This window comes from Pseudophryne corroboree, chromosome 8, assembly GCF_028390025.1.
Source record: "Pseudophryne corroboree isolate aPseCor3 chromosome 8, aPseCor3.hap2, whole genome shotgun sequence".
NCBI classification, from domain to species: Eukaryota; Metazoa; Chordata; class Amphibia; order Anura; family Myobatrachidae; genus Pseudophryne; species Pseudophryne corroboree.
In genome coordinates, this window is record NC_086451.1 from 168,925,792 (window position 1) to 168,944,491 (window position 18,700).

General features: G+C 45.6%; 1 non-coding gene across 1 annotated transcript; it reads left to right on the plus strand.

Annotated features, from left to right (window-relative positions):
* The first annotated feature begins 602 nt into the window (after positions 1-602).
* Positions 603-768, plus strand: LOC134951620 (U1 spliceosomal RNA). Its single transcript, XR_010184326.1, has one exon. It is a non-coding gene; the product is annotated as a U1 spliceosomal RNA (small nuclear RNA).
* The last annotated feature ends 17,932 nt before the right edge of the window (positions 769-18,700 follow it).

Consider the following 18,700-nt stretch of genomic DNA (forward strand, 5'->3'; position numbering starts at 1 on the left):
GATACCCTAGATAAGGATACTATTTTATTGCCCCTGGGGCATATAAGAGATGATGTCCTATATATGTGTGTATGCAAACTACAGGTGGTGCTGCATGGCTCACACCCTTTTGCTTGTCTTGTAGAGCAACTCTGGAGCTGTTACTGGGTCCAGCTTCTGCAAGAAATCGGCTTGAATGCTTCAGGGGCTGGGGCATGGTCAACATGAGCCCCACACTGATGGGGGTGTATAAAGCGATCTAGGGGTCATCCAAGCGCAACCCCACAAAGGCCGCCATGCCCTGCGTGACCATTTTCTCTTTTCATATGCAGACGAGGGTTGCAGCCAACTATACCCATTGCTTGGATGACATCACCATATGCGAATCCATCTGCTGCAGGCCTTCCCCCAGGAATGCTTGCACTAGTTGTTGCATTTGGTTTGTTGTTTGGGGGGTGCTTCAGTATTAGGCAGCCTTCTGCCCTCACACATTCGTCTGAAAATGTGTTCTCCCTGCAGTTGTTGTCCCCAGATGAGAGTTCCCTTGTGCTGCCTCAGTTGAATCTCCTTTACTTGACGGAGGTGTGCCTGAGCAGCGGCCCTCCCCAGCCCTATCTCAAATCATACTTATTTTGCTTAGGTGATACCATGGTCATGAAGATTGTTTTCCCAGGGTGAGGTTCATTCATTGCATTCTGGGTATGCTGACCTCTGTGATTTCCCCAAATGTGGGAATCTCGACTGCATAATTTGTGGTAGGGGGGAAGACTGCATTTGTGCTTTCCCCTGGTTGGCTCTGGTATAATTTTAGATCTCATTGTCTCAGGTCTCTCTCCAGCCTAGTTTGCTGTCTGTTTCCACTTCTCTTTTCTTGAGCCCCTCCCTTCTATGCCCTTGCGCACTATCCTGACTTCTCCCGTCTGCTTACTTTGTGCCTTCCAACGCACAATGCGAACTACAGGTGGTGTTGCAGGGCCCACACCCTTTTATTTGCCTTACAGAGCAGCTCTGGAGCTGTTACAGTGCCCAGCTGCTGCAAGAAATCAGCTTGAATGCTTCAGGGGCTGGGGCATGGCCAACATGAGCCCCACACCAAAGGAGGGTGGGGGGTGTTCAATGCGAACTAGGGGTCATCCAAGCGCCCCTTTTCTCTTTTCATATGCAGATGAGGGTTCCAGCCAACTTTGGCCCACTGCTTGGATGACATCACCGTATGCAAATCCGTCTGCTGCAGACCTTTCCCCAGGAATGCTTGTACTAGTTGTTGCATATGGTTTGATGTTTGAGGGTGCTTCAGTATTAGGCAGCCTTCTGCCCTCTCATTTTCATCTGAAAAGATGTGGTCTCCCTGCAGTTGTTGTCCCCAGACAAAAGTTCCCTTGTGCTTCCTCAGTTGAATCTCCTTAACTTGACGGGGGTGTGCTCGAGCAGCCGCCCTCCACAGCCCTATCCCAACACATGCTTTTCTTGCGTATGAGATCTCTTGATCATAAAGATAGTTCTCACAGGGTGAGGTTCATCCATTACATTTTAAAGTAGGAAGGTACAAATTACATATTCAAATTACATATATGTGCTGGATTCAAATGTTTTCCCCCCTTCCTTTCTCAATTGTGCCCATCAGCAGCTATTCTAATGTTGCTGCCAATGGGTGTGACACATTCATTTCTTCTGTGGGGTACACTGGACTCCACAAGGATTCACATTGGGGTGTAGAGTAGGATCTTGATCTGAGGCACCAACAGGCTCAAAGCTTTTGACTGTTCCCAAGATGCTCAGCGCCCCCTGCTCTATAACCTCGCTTCCATGAACAGGGAGCTCAGTTTGTAGTTGGTGCCTTCAGTAGCAGGCCACTTAACAGGGGGCTGCCTCAGGCAGCCTATTCTTAGCTATTAATTTTGACAAGAAAAGAAGAACTTTTTTTATAAGAATCTACAAGGGCTGCAGCAGGTTAGGTCTAATAGACATCTTTACTGCAGCTCCATCACTCCCAGCGGCGCAGTATACTCCCGTGCCCTGGTTGCTGGGTCACTGCAGCGGAGGCTCCGGTTTCTTCCTAAGGTCAGTCACACACACACCGCCCTCCGGGATCACGAGGTCGCTGAGGTAAGGGACTTCTGTGCCCACACTATACCGTGATCCAGCGTGGCTGTAGGGAGTGGGCCATGTGCGCACTGGCGTGGACACTGATTACTGGGCAGCCGCTCCACTAGCCACCAGGGACAGTTAAGGAGCACAGCTCTGGGGGGGGTTTCTCTTATATTAACCCCATTTTGTACTACCCGCAGTGCATTGTGATAGGTAATAGAGCCTGATTCAGGTTGGATTGCAATCGCAATAAGCAATCCAACTGCATACGCATGCGCCTGCATTTTCTGCGGCACCCCGCAGATAATGCGATCGCTTCTGACTGTCAATTGGTGCTGGGGGGGGGGGGGGTCAGCAACAATCCATTTCCAAGTCGGAGATGGAGCGGTGCATGGGCAGGGCTACAAAATGGGGTCGGCAACGGAGAAACAGGAGGCGTGGTCAGGGCTGCTGCATGACATCACATGCAGCAGCTGCGATCACAAAAATGGTGGCGGCTTCCTGCGCACACATACAGTCTGCACCAACAGGAGGCTAACCCATTTTTTATGATCACGCTGAACTGCACTGAGACTGCAATTTCAGCGTGGTCAAGAAGGGAGGCGGCATGCTGGGTGGCCCCAGCATGCGAACCAAAGGATTGCAAATTCTGTTACTTAGCAGAATTTGCAATCCTTACTGAATTAGGCCCATTGATTACAAAATGTATTTGTAAATATTTGAAGTTTTTCTTCAGGGACTAACACAAAAGATGCTTGGGGCTACTAACACATGGGTAAGCCACGTAAAGCTTCCCATGGGTCAGTGGCATCACAACGGGGTTGCGGCCCACACCCGAGTGTCACCCGCCAAGGGGGGTGACACCAAAGTGCCGGCTCCTCTTCAGTGACAGAATATGGGTGTTTCACTGTAACATTACGTGCAACACCCAGTTTCTGTCACTGTGCAGGAGCCAGCACCACTCACACACTAGTCCCCGGGTGCAGCACTCAACCCCCGGGATACCCGGAGCAACAAAATGGAGATTCAGGAAAACAGGCCACACCCCTACCTATGAGACCATGCCTCCTTTTTACCATTGCGCTGCTTATCTGCGCGCACTGCATTACAATCTCCCTCGCTGCCTCTCTGGGTGTCACCAATGATAGTGACACCTTTGCCATGCTTGTAGCAGCTGGTCCTAAGATCTACGCCTCCAGCCCTGAGTGTTTGCCCTTGTGACTTGTTGATCATCATAGCGAAGCAGATTCTTACAGAAAACTGCAGGGGCTTAGATTGAAAAGAAAAACATTGACGAACCCATCATTTCAGCAACAGGGTCTGCCACACGGCTGACTGAAATGACTGGTTGGTTTGGGCCCCCACCAAAAAAGAAGCAATCAATCTCTCCTTGCACAAACTGGCTCTACAGAGGCAAGATGTCCACCTCATCATCCTCCGATTCCTCACCCCTTTCACTGTGTACATCGCCCCCCTCACAGATTATTAATTCGTCCCCACTGGAATCCACCATCTCAGATCCCTGTGTACTTTCTGGAGGCAATTGCTGGTAAATGTCTCCACGGAGGAATTGATTATAATTCATTTTGATGATCATCATCTTCTCCACATTTTCTGGAAGTAACCTCGTACGCCGATTGCTGACAAGGTGAGCGGCTGCACTAAACACTCTTTTGGAGTACACACTGGAGGGAGGGCAACTTAGGTAGAATAAAGCCAGTTTGTGCAAGGGCCTCCAAATTGCCTCTTTTTCCTGCCAGTATACATACGGACTGTCTGACGTGCCTACCTGGATGCGGTCACTCATATAATCCTCCACCATTCTTTCAAAGGTGACAGAATCCTATGTAGTGACAGTAGACGACATGTCGGTAATCGTTGCCAGGTCCTTCAGTCCGGACCAGATGTCAGCCCTCACTCCAAACTGCCCTGCATCACCGCCAGCGGGTGGGCTCGGAATTCTTAGCCTTTTCCTTGCACCCCCAGTTGCGGGAGAATGTGAAGGAGGAGCTGTTGACGGGTCACGTTCCGCTTGACTTGACAATTTTCTCACCAGCAGGTCTTTGAACCTCTGCAGACTTGTGTCTGCCGGAAAGAGAGATACAATGTAGGTTTTAAATCTAGGATCGAGCACGGTGGCCAAAATGTATTGCTCTGATTTCAACAGATTGAATCCTGGTTAAGCGAATTAAGGGCTCCATCCACAAGTCCCACATGCCTAGCGGAATCGCTCTGTTTTAGCTCCTCCTTCAATGTCTCCAGCTTCTTCTGCAAAAGCCTGATGAGGGGAATGACCTGACTCAGGCTGGCAGTGTCTGAACTGACTTCACGTGTGGCAAGTTCAAAGGGTTGCAGAACCTTACACAACGTTGAAATCATTCTCCACTGCGCTTGAGTCAGGTGCATTCCCCCTCCTTTGTCTATATCGTGGGTAGATGTATAGGCTTGAATGGCCTTTTGCTGCTCCTCCATCCTCTGAAGCATATAGAGGGTTGAATTCCACCTCGTTACCACCTCTTGCTTCAGAGGATGGCAGGGCAGGTTCAGGAATGTTTGGTGGTGCTCCAGTCTTCGGCACGCGGTGGCTGAATGCAGAAAGTGGCCCGCAATTCTTCGGGCCACCAACAGCATCTCTTGCACGCCCCTGTCGTTTTTTTAAATAATTCTGTACCACCAAATTCAATGTATGTGCAAAACATGGGACGTGCTGGAATTTGCCCAGATGTAATGCACGCACAATATTGGTGGCATTGTCCGATGTCACAAATCCCCAGGAGAGTCCAATTGGGGTAAGCCATTCTGCGATGATGTTCCTCAGTTTCCGTAAGAGGTTGTCAGCTGTGTGCCTCTTATGGAAAGCGGTGATACAAAGTGTAGTCTGCCTAGGAACGAGTTGGCATTTGCGAGATGCTGCTACTGGTGCCGCCGCTGCTGTTCTTGCTGCGGGAGGCAATAGATATACCCAGTGGGCTGTCACAGTCATATAGTCCTGAGTCTGCCCTGCTCCACTTAACCACGGACATGTCGACTAGTGGACCTTGGGTACAACTGCATTTTTTAGAACACTGGTGACTCTTTTTCTGAGGTCTGTGTACATTTTCGGTATCGCCTGCCTAGAGAAATGGAACCTAGATGGCATTTGGTACCGGGGACACAGTACCTCAATCAAGTCTCTAGTTGCCTCTGAATTAACGATGGATACCGGAACCACGTTTCTCACCACCCAGGCTGACAAGACCTGAGTTATCCGCTTTGCAGCAGGATGACTGCTGTGATATTTCATCTTCCTCGCAAAGGACTGTTGGACAGTCAATTGCCTACTGGAAGTAGTACAAGTGGTCTTCCGACTTCCCCTCTGGGATGACGATCGACTCCCAGCAGCAACAACAGCAGCGCCAGCAGCAGTAGGCGTTACACTCAAGGATGCATCGGAGGAATCCCAGGCAGGAGAGGACTCGTCAGACTTGCCAGTGACATGGCCTGCAGGACTATTGGCTTTCCTGTCTAAGGAGGAAATTGACACTGAGGGAGTTGGTGGTGTAGTTTGCAGGAGCTTGGTTACAAGAGGAAGGGATTTAGTGGTCAGTGGACTGCTTCCGCTGTCATCCAAAGTTTTTGAACTTGTCACTGACTTATGATGAATGCGCTGCAGGTGTCGTATAAGGGAGGATGTTCCGAGGTGGTTAACGTCCTTATCCCTACTTATTACAGCTTGACAAAGGCAACACACGGCTTGACACCTGTTGTCCGCATTTGTGTACAGGATGCATACTGTCAAAGTCAGAAAAATATCACTATGCACACTGCATTATTTGCACCTCATGCGAGCTCCCGCTGCGCGTGCAAGAGCTCTCCCGTGCGTGCGCATACTCGCCTTCGCGTGCACCCGCAGGCGCACGATATGCGGATTTACGGTAGAGTTTGTATGCGTCTAGCGGGCGACTCAATCAATATATATTTTAACCATATAATGTATTTTGTAGATCATGGTCCCTTTGATAGATTCTGAAAGTTTAGTTAATATAGCATGTTCATGGACATAGAGATCCCTCTTTGTTTGGTACGAAGGGTCAGACATGAGTCATACAGTGGTGTTTAGTATCCATCGGAAGAGTATTTAATTAGCAATATTCCGGTGTTGGTTTGAAGCGGATTAATCGCTCGTGCGAATAGTTATGGACATAAGAAGTTTATGTACTTTTACTATTATTTGCACTTACTTATCCATGCGGCGGGAAACCTAGTTTCCCACCCACCTGAGCAGTTGGAAATAGTCACAGCCCACCTGTATGAATCAACCTTTTGTTATAATGCGAAGACGAATTCCTGTGTCCAATGAACAATGAGATTGTAGGGACCATTGAATTGTATTGTGTGTGGGGCATAAATAGACAAGCCGATCATATCCAGCTCTCACTCTTCAACGGTTCTCATTGCTGATAATCGGGAGCTGGATATCCAGAGGCGCATGCGATCGTTCCCCTTTGTGCGTAAGTTTTCTCCGCAATCACATTGTCTTTCTTGTTGTTCTGAGCCATATCTCTCTCTCTCTCTCTCTCTCTCTCTCTCTCTCTCTCTCTCTCTCTCTCTTGTTTCTCTCTCTCTCTCTCTCTCTTGTTTCTCTCTCTCTCTCTCTCTCTCTCTCTCTTGTTTCTCTCTCTCTTGTTTCTCTTATATAGTTATTGTACTGATATTGTATTTCATGTGTAGTTATCTGGTTAGGTAGTCTGTTATATTGGTAGTGTATGACTTGTATTGTATTATTCTTTTGAACGTTCATCCATTTCCTTAAAAGGCGTTAGACCCTTAGACCGGAATTGTGTGTTCATTATATTGCAGTGGATAATAGGAGCGTCTCTATCGCTCAAACAGCTTTAGTGTAAACCCGCTTACACAGTGTTGCATTCTCATCTTATCACTACACCAAGGTTTACTGTATAATACACTGTTTTATGGTATAGTTATAAAGGTTTAACATTGTGAGCGTCTGCGCCGCTGGTGATCTCCTCGTGGTCCCGAGCGTCCGCTACGCTATAGCGAATCATTACGTTAGTCGGCAGCCAATAGCGTGCCTGCCTGTGATCACTTGGCAGTGAGCGAACGTGGCGCTTGAGCGTCTCGACTACGGCTAAGCGATTGTTACGCAACGTGCGTACCCTTACGGTATTCCATACGTTAATAGCGTACAGTGTTCTTAGACCTCTTAAAGGGTTTTAAGTAAGATAAATATTTAGCTTTATCAATTGGCGGCTCGTCCGTCCTTCACATATCTCTGCTAGGTAATTCCAGCAGACATTATCCATCAGCAAAGGGCGGGAGATCATATTCCTCGCAGTGCTGTCTGGATAAGCGTCTGCTTCGCTTAGTAAAGGGTGCTGAGGGAATCCGGAACCGGAGGTAAGAACAACACGCTAGTGTCTTTTAAAACTGTTTATTTCTATCTTGCGTACGCACACACGCATATCTGCATTTCTTTTCATTCGTGTATTTTCATATATCACTCTCCTGTTTGCCATTTTATAATTGATAAACGTGCTAAGAGAGATTTGTCGCTATTTCATAGTTAGTGTAAAAGTAATACATTAAGGGATAAATTGCAAAGCACGCACGCAGCTCTGCCTAAAGATACAAGGAGAGATTGGTGTGGTGCTCGGTAGATGATCAAGGATCATCTACATTGTTTAACGTGTTAGTTGTGTTACGGTGGATATCTGCATTGCGTACACGTGTCTCTAACAAAAGGCTGAGACTCGCGCACGCAACTCAAAGGCCGACGCACGCAGCGTATATTACGCAACGGAGTGTCCGGGTACGCCCACGTAACTCAAATCACACGATAAGTGTTATTTTAGCAGGCGAAGAGGTGGCAACGCGATAAATAGCGCAAGTCTATTTCAGTGTCCGAAATTTAAGCTAATAGATACTTCTCCAATTTACAACACATCTGGTCTAAAGGAAAGAAATTTCTGCATAGAAATAGAAACAAAAGTGTACATGTGGTGAGTGAGTGTTTGCAATTATATAAGTTTTTACAATTTTGGGGATTAAACCACAGAAATCATCGAGTTCTCGTGAAGTACATACGTGTAAGTGACATACATGGTGGCTAGGGAGGCATCCCTTGTTAAACATATAAAGAGCATTAGAGTGTAGCAGACCAGGAGGTCATACTGTAGCAGACCAGGAGGTCAGACCAGGAGGTCGCATAACAGACCAGGAGGTCCAGGTACAGCAGACAAGGAAGTCCGCTATAGAGTCAAGTAGCCCAACACCAAGAAGGGTTGGGGCGGAACCCATATAGGCCATAAAGCTCATGCTGAAGGAATTCGCAGCCGCAATTTTCGATTCCACTGGTCGCTCTGCACATAAGATTAGTTGCTTATGTGCAGACTGATTGTACCGCACGTAATTGTGTGCATTAGTTAATCTGACCAGTACCATTTGTGTACAAAACGGGTCATAAACACTATTTGTACATTCTGACGTGATTTGTGTAATTTTTTATTTTCTAAAGGGAGGTTCGCTGGTCACTCAGGAACTATCCAACAACCGATACTTGCTGGGAAACACGCCCCAGTAAATAAAGGTTCACAGGGGCCCTAGGTTGGGTACAACAGCTCTGGATACAGTGATTGCAGTACTGGCCAACGTGGGCGAGGAGTGAGTGGAGTACTCGGTAAACTTCGCCGCCGGCCTGCCCCGGACATCTTGGTTTTTGTAAGGGTTCGCTGAAGAAAAGCAACACCTGCAAGTTATGGGGGCCAGTTGTTCAGGTAGGGGGCGATCAACCTCGGTTCGGGTTGATTTAGTAAACCGACCAATCGGGTCGGCAAGGTATGTAATGTGTGAAAAATACGGTTCACACACAGAGGTTTTATGTGATGAATGGGAGAGAATGACGGTACATGACGGGGAGAAGTTCCCAAGAGTAGGCAGCTTTAGCCCAGAAGTGTTACAAAATCTAAGGAGAAGGATAGGTCTTATTAAACCAGCAAAGAGACGGATCAAACATTATGATTGTTTAAAATTATGGCAACAGGAAAGTGAAATGCAAAGAGAGTTAACTGACATATCTGACTCTCATCTTGGGAGGAGAGATATGGCAATGGAGAGGATTATGGTTGCGGAGAAAGGCACAATGTTGAACAATAAAAACGCACTTAGCAACTGTATTATAGATGATAAGAATAAGTGTAATAAACATAACAATGATAATTGTAATACTGTTAAATGTACAACTATTAACCCGTGCAAGTCGCACCCCATGTCAAACTTCCCTCAGGAATACAAACAAGAAAGTGAGCCCAGCACGATGTCGGCACCTCTTCCAGCAGCCATCACACAAGACATCCAGGTGGACGCGACCAAATCGGTAAAGGCAATAATCAAACCCCCTAACGGAGGGTCAGGTGAGGTCGTGTCCACAGGTACGTACAAGGTTTTATATCGCGCACAAACAAATGTACCCCATACTGAAAGACCAAAACAAGGTGATGTAATTGAGTTTAGTCCTGTCAGGGTGATCACAGTCCCCAATGGGAAGACTGATGATCAGGGAACCATTCCCGTCCAGGACAGTGCAATGCGCTGTCCCTGGTCCCGGACCGAATTGAGATCAATCATGTCTGAATTTCCTAATCCTAGGAAAAATCTAGTCGCATGTCAAAGGTTCATTAAAGAACTAGGAAGCTCAACAGAACCCACCAACAAAGATTGGCGGACAGTGCTGAGGGCATGTTTGCCCTCCAGTGTTGACCCTGCGAAATTTATTGCTGATTGTAAATTAGACACGGAAGTACCTCAAAGGGAGGAACACAATCAGGAATGTATTAAGCAGATTAACCGACAGTTGGAGGTATATTTCCCTGCCGTTGTCAAGTGGAATGAAATTTTCTCCATAAGACAAAACGAAAGGGAAAGTATTTCCAATTATTTCAATCGAGCACTGCAAGTAATGGCTAGGAACACTGGGATCACCGACATCAAAACATGCGCACAGCATAGAGAAATAGCGGTTAAGGTATTAATGAATGGTTTAAAGGAGGTATTGAGAACAAGGGTACAGACCACCAACCCAAACTGGAGAAATATCTCGGTGGCCGCATTAAGAGAGGCCGCTATTGATCATGATCGAAATATCACCAGACACAGGGAGTCACAAAGTGATAAGTTAATGGCCGCAAGTATACAGGCCCTAACCACAAGACCACTCCAGCATAAGCCCCAAACCCCTGCAAGAAATTCAAATGTGGAAGTCTGTTACAATTGCCAGAAGGAAGGTCATTTTGCAAGAGATTGTAGATCAGGAAGTAGACAAAAGTCACATCAGCCCCCTAGACAACGACATAATCATGGTATCCAAAGAATCAGGGAAGTACAGGGAAAACGGTTGATGGTGATGAGCATCCGAGCGTTTGAGGAGGCATCAAATCAACCAAGACCTCAGGTCACTGACACTTGGAGGAATCCCAGGGTTTGTGATCATTGCAAAAGAGAAGGGCATTATGCCAGTAACTGCAACAGCCCACATAAAGTCAGACCCCCTAGACATGAATATGAGCATGAATATGACACACCAAATTATAAAAGGTGATCATTAGGACTGATGGTAAGCCTGAGGTTATAGTTAATAAATTGGGAGGTCATTCCCTGAAGACACAGGAATGACCGGGTGAAACGTTGTAAATGTATCTGTGGAATGTTTCTTTTTCTCTCCCCATCTCTGACGATTATTGGTAGGACTCAAACATTGCATGTCTGCTTGGTCTTTGCAGAAGTCTACCAAACCCCAGCATGACCTATCCGCATCAATGTATCCTGGCCAGATACAGAGGGTGGAGTATGGAGGTGCTGGGGGGAGGGACTGCGCAAGGAAACCATTGGACATGTAGATATGACAGCCTGATGATCTGAAAATGTTTTAAAATGTTTGAAATTTTTTTTTTTTCCTGTTGTTTATTGATGTGTTATGTTATATATATATATATATATATATATATATATATATATATATATATATATATATATATATATATATATATATACATATATACATATATATAAATTGTTCTCTCTCTCTTTTTGTTTTTTGTTTTCTCTCTTCTCACTCATGTTTTCATGTTTTAAAGATGGTATGTCACACATCAGTTAGACAAATGGTAATGCAAGATTTTTGCTCCTTACAGAAAGATCGCTGATTTGGAAGGAATATTGTATCACCAGAATGTTCGGTTGGAAGACTGAGAGACAGCACCTTTGAGATGACAGCAGAACAAGAAGAACAACAAGACTAGAGAACTAATTATCGTAACAAGTTTCTCTCCCCCTCAAACTGTTTTTCTGTACCCCCATTACAAATTTCTCCTTTTCTCCTCCTGTAAGATGGACTTGCCCCAAGAGACTGTGATACGGATTTTCCTGTTGACCATGATGTTGACCAGAGCAGTCTGTTCCGGCGAGAGTACCAGTGAGGTCGAGAAAGGATCCAGAAAGGTTCTGATGACTGAGACGGAGGTGTAAATTTCCAATAGCAACACAACCACCAAGCAAAGGCGAGTACCGGAAACGATCTAGCAGCCATGTTATTTGTAAACATTGTGAAGGATTGTTAGCTGAAGAAAACTGTATCTGTAGGCATTGTGACAATATAATTGAGGATGGGTGCATCAAGAAATGCCAATCCAGTTTTAATATCCACATGGACCGGCATCCATTGAGTGACTATCACTCCTTAGTGGGTAATGTGTTAAATCAGACAGATTGTTGGGTATGCTCTCAAGTACCTCAAGGCCATAGTAAATCAGGCTTAGTACCGTTTCCTTTAACGATAGGGGAGGTACTTGAGCTAAGTGGTGGGAGGCCGGTGGACAGGAGGTTTAATATCTCCAGTCCTCCTCCTAGTTTGAAGCTCCACCAATATCATGTGGATAGATCCCTAATATGTTTTAACATTTCCAATCCCCGAAAGCCGGGAAATTGGGAAGTGTCATGGAGTAACCAAACCATGACCTTTTCATATAGAGCAGATAGAATGCCGACAGATACAGAGCTTATACGCCACATAGCCAGTAGAGAAAAATCTTTCCGATATAGGTATACCCTAGGAAGTAGGATTATGAGAGTTGGAGAGGTATCACCAGGATACTGTGCACATATCGTACAAACTGATACGTGTACTAGACAGATGGGAGAATTAGGGTTAGGAGATTTCACATGGAAGATGTGTAATATGGTTATGTCCTATTCCGTCCCATATGTTCTCCCCGATGATGCATATTTCATATGCGGGAGGAAGGCGTATAAGTGGCTTGCCCCAAACTCTGAAGGATTGTGTTATATTGGAAAAGTACTGCCTGAGGTAATGACTGTATCACATGCCAAAATGAAAGATATACACCGTGTTGCCCAAGCTCCTTATACTCACACTCATTACGAACACGTAGTTAAACGGCACCTGATAGAAAGAACAGAGCATCCGGCCTCTGACATGATCCATGAATCCACCGGGATTCAGGTTCTACTCGCGTTAGACATCACTCGCACCGCCAGAGGCGTGCTGAATTATAAATACATATCTGCGCTCGCAAATTTGTTAGACAATATCACAGAAATGTATGATGACACTTTTAGGTATACTGGAAGAGAGCTTCAAGCTTATAAAACAGAACTGGTTCAGCATAGAATGGTTCTCAATTATCTCACGGCAGTGACAGGTGGATATTGTGTCACACTGGCAACGCAGTACGGCGTGAAATGCTGCACATATATAACGAATAGTACCGAGGATCCGGTCGAGGTCATAGACCAAAAGATGGACGACATTCTCCAATTAAAGTGGGAATTTCGCAGGAGACACAATCTCACCCTTGCTGCTGTGGGTAATGAGCTGACTGGTTGGGTGTCATGGTTGAACCCGCGAAATTGGTTCTCTGGTTTAGGAGAATGGGCTCAAGGAGTCATAATGGATGTAGGGAAGTTTCTCCTATGTATCTTAGGTGTTGTCATATCGATTGGCTTGATATTTAGATGCGGTCAGGCTTTAACGAAGTGTAAACGAAGTACTAGGGTGATGAGTTTAAGGAGTGAGGAAATTGTAATTCCAATGGATTTGATATATGACCCAACGGTAGAGACAATGATGTGATGAAAATGCGATTATACGGTCCGTTTCTTTCACCTGTTTTTCCGTTTTCTCCAAGGTAAAAAGACCCACTTGGACGAGGAATTTGATGACCCTGTATACAGACAACTGATGGATTAAAGAAGAAGTTTTGACAACCTTATACACAGATATTTGATGAACTATGCCATAGACCCCCAGTTTCCCTAGAAATTTTAAAATTACGCTAGCCCAACACTTTTGTAAGTCTATGGACATTGACAAAGCTTTTGCTCACACCTAATGGCAAAAGCCCAAAGAAGACTGCATTCAACAGACACCGAACAAGACTTCAACCGACAAATGTTCATTAACCTGACATAGAATACCACTGCATTTACCATAATTGTGTCTTATCTTCATCTCTACAACCTTCAGGTAATGACACACATAGTCGATAGGGAATACCAGCACAGATATCAGCAATCACATATTCCCCCATTCATGTATCATCAACTAAAATGTGCTTCCCCATTTTGTTACAACCACAGCCGATAAGAGCTCGGTAGAGTTTGGCAGCCCATCCACAGACCCTTAATACGGGATAAGAAGGAATTCAAATGTATACTTCGCAATACCTCGAAGCTTGATTTAAAACACGTACGGCACGATGATACATGACCCCCCCAAACATGGATTCATACACACATGCTTCTGCTATCTCACTAGGTCATACCCTTTTCCTACCTTCTCCTCTCCTCCCTTACCCAATCATGGAAATGTATTTACACTTGACATATATTTTTCTCGTTTTGAAATGTTTTAGGAAGTGGCAGTTATTGTTGACTGCCAAAGGGTGGACTGTCAAAGTCAGAAAAATATCACTATGCACACTGCCATATTTGCACCTCATGCGAGCTCCCGCTGCGCGTGCAAGAGCTCTCCCGTGCGTGCGCATACTCGCCTTCGCGTGCACCCGCAGGCGCACGATATGCGGATTTACGGTACAGTTTGTATGCGTCTAGCTGGCGACTCAATCAATATATATTTTAACCATATAATGTATTTTGTAGATCATGGTCCCTTTGATAGATTCTGAAAGTTTAGTTAATATAGCATGTTCATGGACATAGAGATCCCTCTTTGTTTGGTACGAAGGGTCAGACATGAGTCATACAGTGGTGTTTAGTATCCATCGGAAGAGTATTTAATTAGCAATATTCCGGTGTTGGTTTGAAGCGGATTAATCGCTCGTGCGAATAGTTATGGACATAAGAAGTTTATGTACTTTTACTATTATTTGCACTTACTTATCCATGCGGTGGGAAACCTAGTTTCCCACACACCTGAGCAGTTGGAAATAGTCACAGCCCACCTGTATGAATCAACCTATGACCTTTTGTTATAATGCGAAGACGAATTCCTGTGTCCAATGAACAATGAGATTGTAGGGACCATTGAATTGTATTGTGTGTGGGGCATAAATAGACAAGCCGATCATATCCAGCTCTCACTCTTCAACGGTTCTCATTGCTGATAATCGGGAGCTGGATATCCAGAGGCGCATGCGATCGTTCCCCTTTGTGCGTAAGTTTTCTCCGCAATCATATTGTCTTTCTTGTTATTCTGAGCCATATCTCTCTCTCTCTCTTCTCTTTCTCTCTTGTTTCTCTTATATAGTTATTGTACTGATATTGTATTTCATGTGTAGTTATCTGGTTAGGTAGTCTGTTATATTGGTAGTGTATGACTTGTATTGTATTATTCTTTTGAACGTTCATCCATTTCCTTAAAAGGCGTTAGACCCTTAGACCGGAATTGTGTGTTCATTATATTGCAGTGGATAATAGGAGCGTCTCTATCGCTCAAACAGCTTTAGTGTAAACCCGCTTACACAGTGTTGCATTCTCATCTTATCACTACACCAAGGTTTACTGTATAATACACTGTTTTATGGTATAGTTATAAAGGTTTAACATTGTGAGCGTCTGCGCCGCTGGTGATCTCCTCGTGGTCCCGAGAGTCCGCTACGCTATAGCGAATCATTACGTTAGTCGGCAGCCAATAGCGTGCCTGCCTGTGATCACTTGTCCGTGAGCGAACGTGGCGCTTGAGCGTCTAGACTACGGCTAAGCGATTGTTACGCAACGTGCGTACCCTTACGGTATTCCATACGTTAATAGCGTACAGTGTTCTTAGACCTCTTAAAGGGTTTTAAGTAAGATAAATATTTAGCTTTATCAATACCTTCATGTCCCCATTTATCCATCTCATCAGGCGTACCTCAGATTTGCGGTACAGGACTGTCATTGCCAATTTCAGACGTTGCTGTTTGGTCTCTCCACGGCCCAGAGAATTGTCACCAAGGTAATGGTGGAAATGATGGTTCTCCTGCGTAAGCAAGGTGTCACAATTATCCCGTACTTGAGCGATCTCATAAAAGCGAGATCAAGAGAGCAGTTGCTGAACAGCGTATCACTTTCACTGAAAGTGTTACAGCAACACGGCTGGATTTTCAATATCCCAAAGTCGCAGTTGGTTTCTACGACTCGTCTGTCTTTCTTGGGCATGATTCTGGACACAGACCAGAAGAGAGTTTATCTCCCGATAGGAAAGGCCCAGGAACTCATGACTCTTGTCAGGAACCTATTGAAACCAAAACTTGTGTCAGTGCATCACTGCACTCGAGTCCTGGGAAAGATGGTGGCATCATACGAAGCCATTTCATTCGGCAGGTTCCATGCGAGGACTTTCCAATGGGACCTACTGGACAAGTGGTCTGGGTCACATTTGCAGATGCATTGGTTGATCACCCTGTCCCCCAGGGTCAGGGTATCACTCCTGTGGTGGCTGCAGAGTGCTCACCTTCTCGAGTGACGCAGATTCGGCATTCAGGACTGGATCCTGGTGACCACAGAGGCAAGCCTCCAAGGTTGGGGAGCAGTCACACAGGGAAGAAATATCCAAGGTCTTTGGTCAAGTCAAGAGACTTGTCTTCACATCAACATCCTGAAACTAGGGGCCATATACAATGCCCTACGTCAAGCGGAGACCTTACTTCGCGACCAACCGGTTCTGATCCAGTCAGACAACGTCACCGCAGTGGCTCATGTAAACCGCCAAGGCGGCACAAGGAGCAGAGTGGCGATGGCACAAGCCACCAGAATTCTTCGCTGGGTGGAGAATCACGCAAGCGCACTGTCAGCAGTGTTCATTCTTTGAGTGGACAACTGGGAAGCAGACTTCCTCAGCAGACACGACCTACATCCGGGAGAGTGGGGACTTCATCAGGAAGTCTTTGCACAGATTACAAGTCGTGGGAACTGCCACAGATAGACATGATGGCATCCCGGCTCAACAAAAAGCTACAGAGGTATTGCGCAAGGTCAAAAGACCCTCAGGCAGTAGCTGTAGACACCCTAGTGACACCGTGGGTGTTCCGGCCGGTCTATGTATTTCCTCCTCTTCCTCTCATACCCAAGGTGTTAAGGATAATAAGACAAAGAGGAGTGAGAACAATCCTCATTGTTCCAGATTGGCCACGGAGGACCTGGTATCCGGATCTGCAGGAAATGCTCACAGAAGATCCGTGGCCTCTTTCTCTAAGACAGGACCTGTTGCATCAGGGGCCCTGTCTGTTCCAAGACTTACCGCGGCTACGTTTGACGGCATGGCGGTTGAATGCCGGATCCTAGCAGTGAAAGGCATTCCGGTTGAGGTCATCCCTACGCTGATAAAGGCTAGGAAGGATGTAACGTCAAAACATTACACCGTATATGGCGAAATTATGTTTCTTGGTGTGAGGCCAGGAATGCTCCTACGGAAGAATTCCATCTGGGCCGTTTCCTTCACTTCCTACAAACTGGAGTGAATTTGGGCCTAAAATTAGGCTCTATTAAGGTCCAGATTTCGGCCTTATCCATTTTCTTTCAAAAAGAATTGGTTTCTCTTCCAGAAGTTCAGACTTTTGTAAAAGGAGTGCTGCATATTCAGCCTCCTTTTGTGCCTCCGGTGGCACCTTGGGACCTTAACGTGGTGTTAAGTTTTCTAAAATCACACTGGTTTGAACCACTTAAAACGGTGGAGTTAAAATATCTCACATGGAAGGTGGTCATGTTATTAGCCTTGGCTTCGGCTAGGCGAGTGTCGGAATTAGCGGCTTTGTCACATAAAAGCCCATATTTGGTGTACCATGTGGATAGAGCGGAATTGCGGACCCGTCCTCAATTCCTACCAAAAGTGGTCTCATCTTTTCATATGAACCAACCTATTGTGGTGCCTTTGGCTACGCGTGACTTGGAGGATTCCGAGTTACTTGATGGGGTCAGGGCTTTGAAAATTTACGTGGCCAGGACGGCTAGAGTCAGGAAAACTGAAGCGCTGTTTGTCCTGTATGCAACCAACAAGATTGGTGCCCCTGCTTCAAAGCAGGCTATTGCTCGCTGGATTTGTAACACGATTCAGCAAGCGCATTCTATGGCTGGATTGCAGTTACCGAAATCGGTCTAGGCCCATTCCACGAGGAAAGTGGGCTCTTCTTGGGCGGCTGCCCGAGGGGTCTCGGCACTACAGCTGTGTCGAACTGCTACTTGGTCAGGTTCAAACACCTTTTCAAAATACTATAAGTTTGATACCCTGGCTGAGGAGGAACTCATGTTTGCTCAATCGGTGCTGCAGAGTCATCCGCACTCTCCCGCCCGTTTTGGAGCTTTGGTATAATCCCCATGGTCCTTACGGAGTCCCCAGCATCCTCTAGGACGCTAGAGAAAATAAGATTTTAAACCTACCGGTAAATCTTTTTCTCGAAGTCCGTAGAGGATGCTTGGCGACCGTCCCAAGTGCAGACTACTTCTGCAATACTTGTATATAGTTATTGCTTCAATAAGGGTTATGTTATAGTTGCATCGGTCCTGCACTGATGCTACAGTATGTTGTTTTTTCGTACTCATAACTGGGTAGTTTATCACAAGTTATACGGTGTGATTGGTGTGGCTGGTATGAATCTTGCCCTGGATTAACAAAATCCTTTCCTCATACTGTCAGTCTCCTCTGGGCACAGTTTCTCTAACTGTGGCATAGAGGGAGGAGCCAGTGCACACCCAGAACTAAAGTCTTTCTTAAAGTGCCCATGTCTCCTGCGGAGCCCGTCTATCCCTATGGTCCTTACTGAGTCCCCAGCATCCTCTACGGACTACGAGAAAAAGATTTACCGGTAGGTTTAAAATCTTATTTTCTACTTTTATTCTTTTCTATCCTAGTTTATTACGACCAACTTTCATCCAAGGAGTTTGATATTCTACTACCTGCATGCAATTTAAATTGCTTAAATTGTTTATATGGTTGATTTGTCCTTCACAATCCATAATCTGCAACTTGGATGTACTTGTGTCATTGAAAATCTTATAATAAAAATGTTTATATATTGAAAAAAAAAGTTATAAGACATATGCCTACCTACTAAATGGGGTAAAATTAGGGGATTCTGTACTGGAAAAGGACTTAGGTGTCCTCATAGATAGCAAGCTAAGCAGTAGT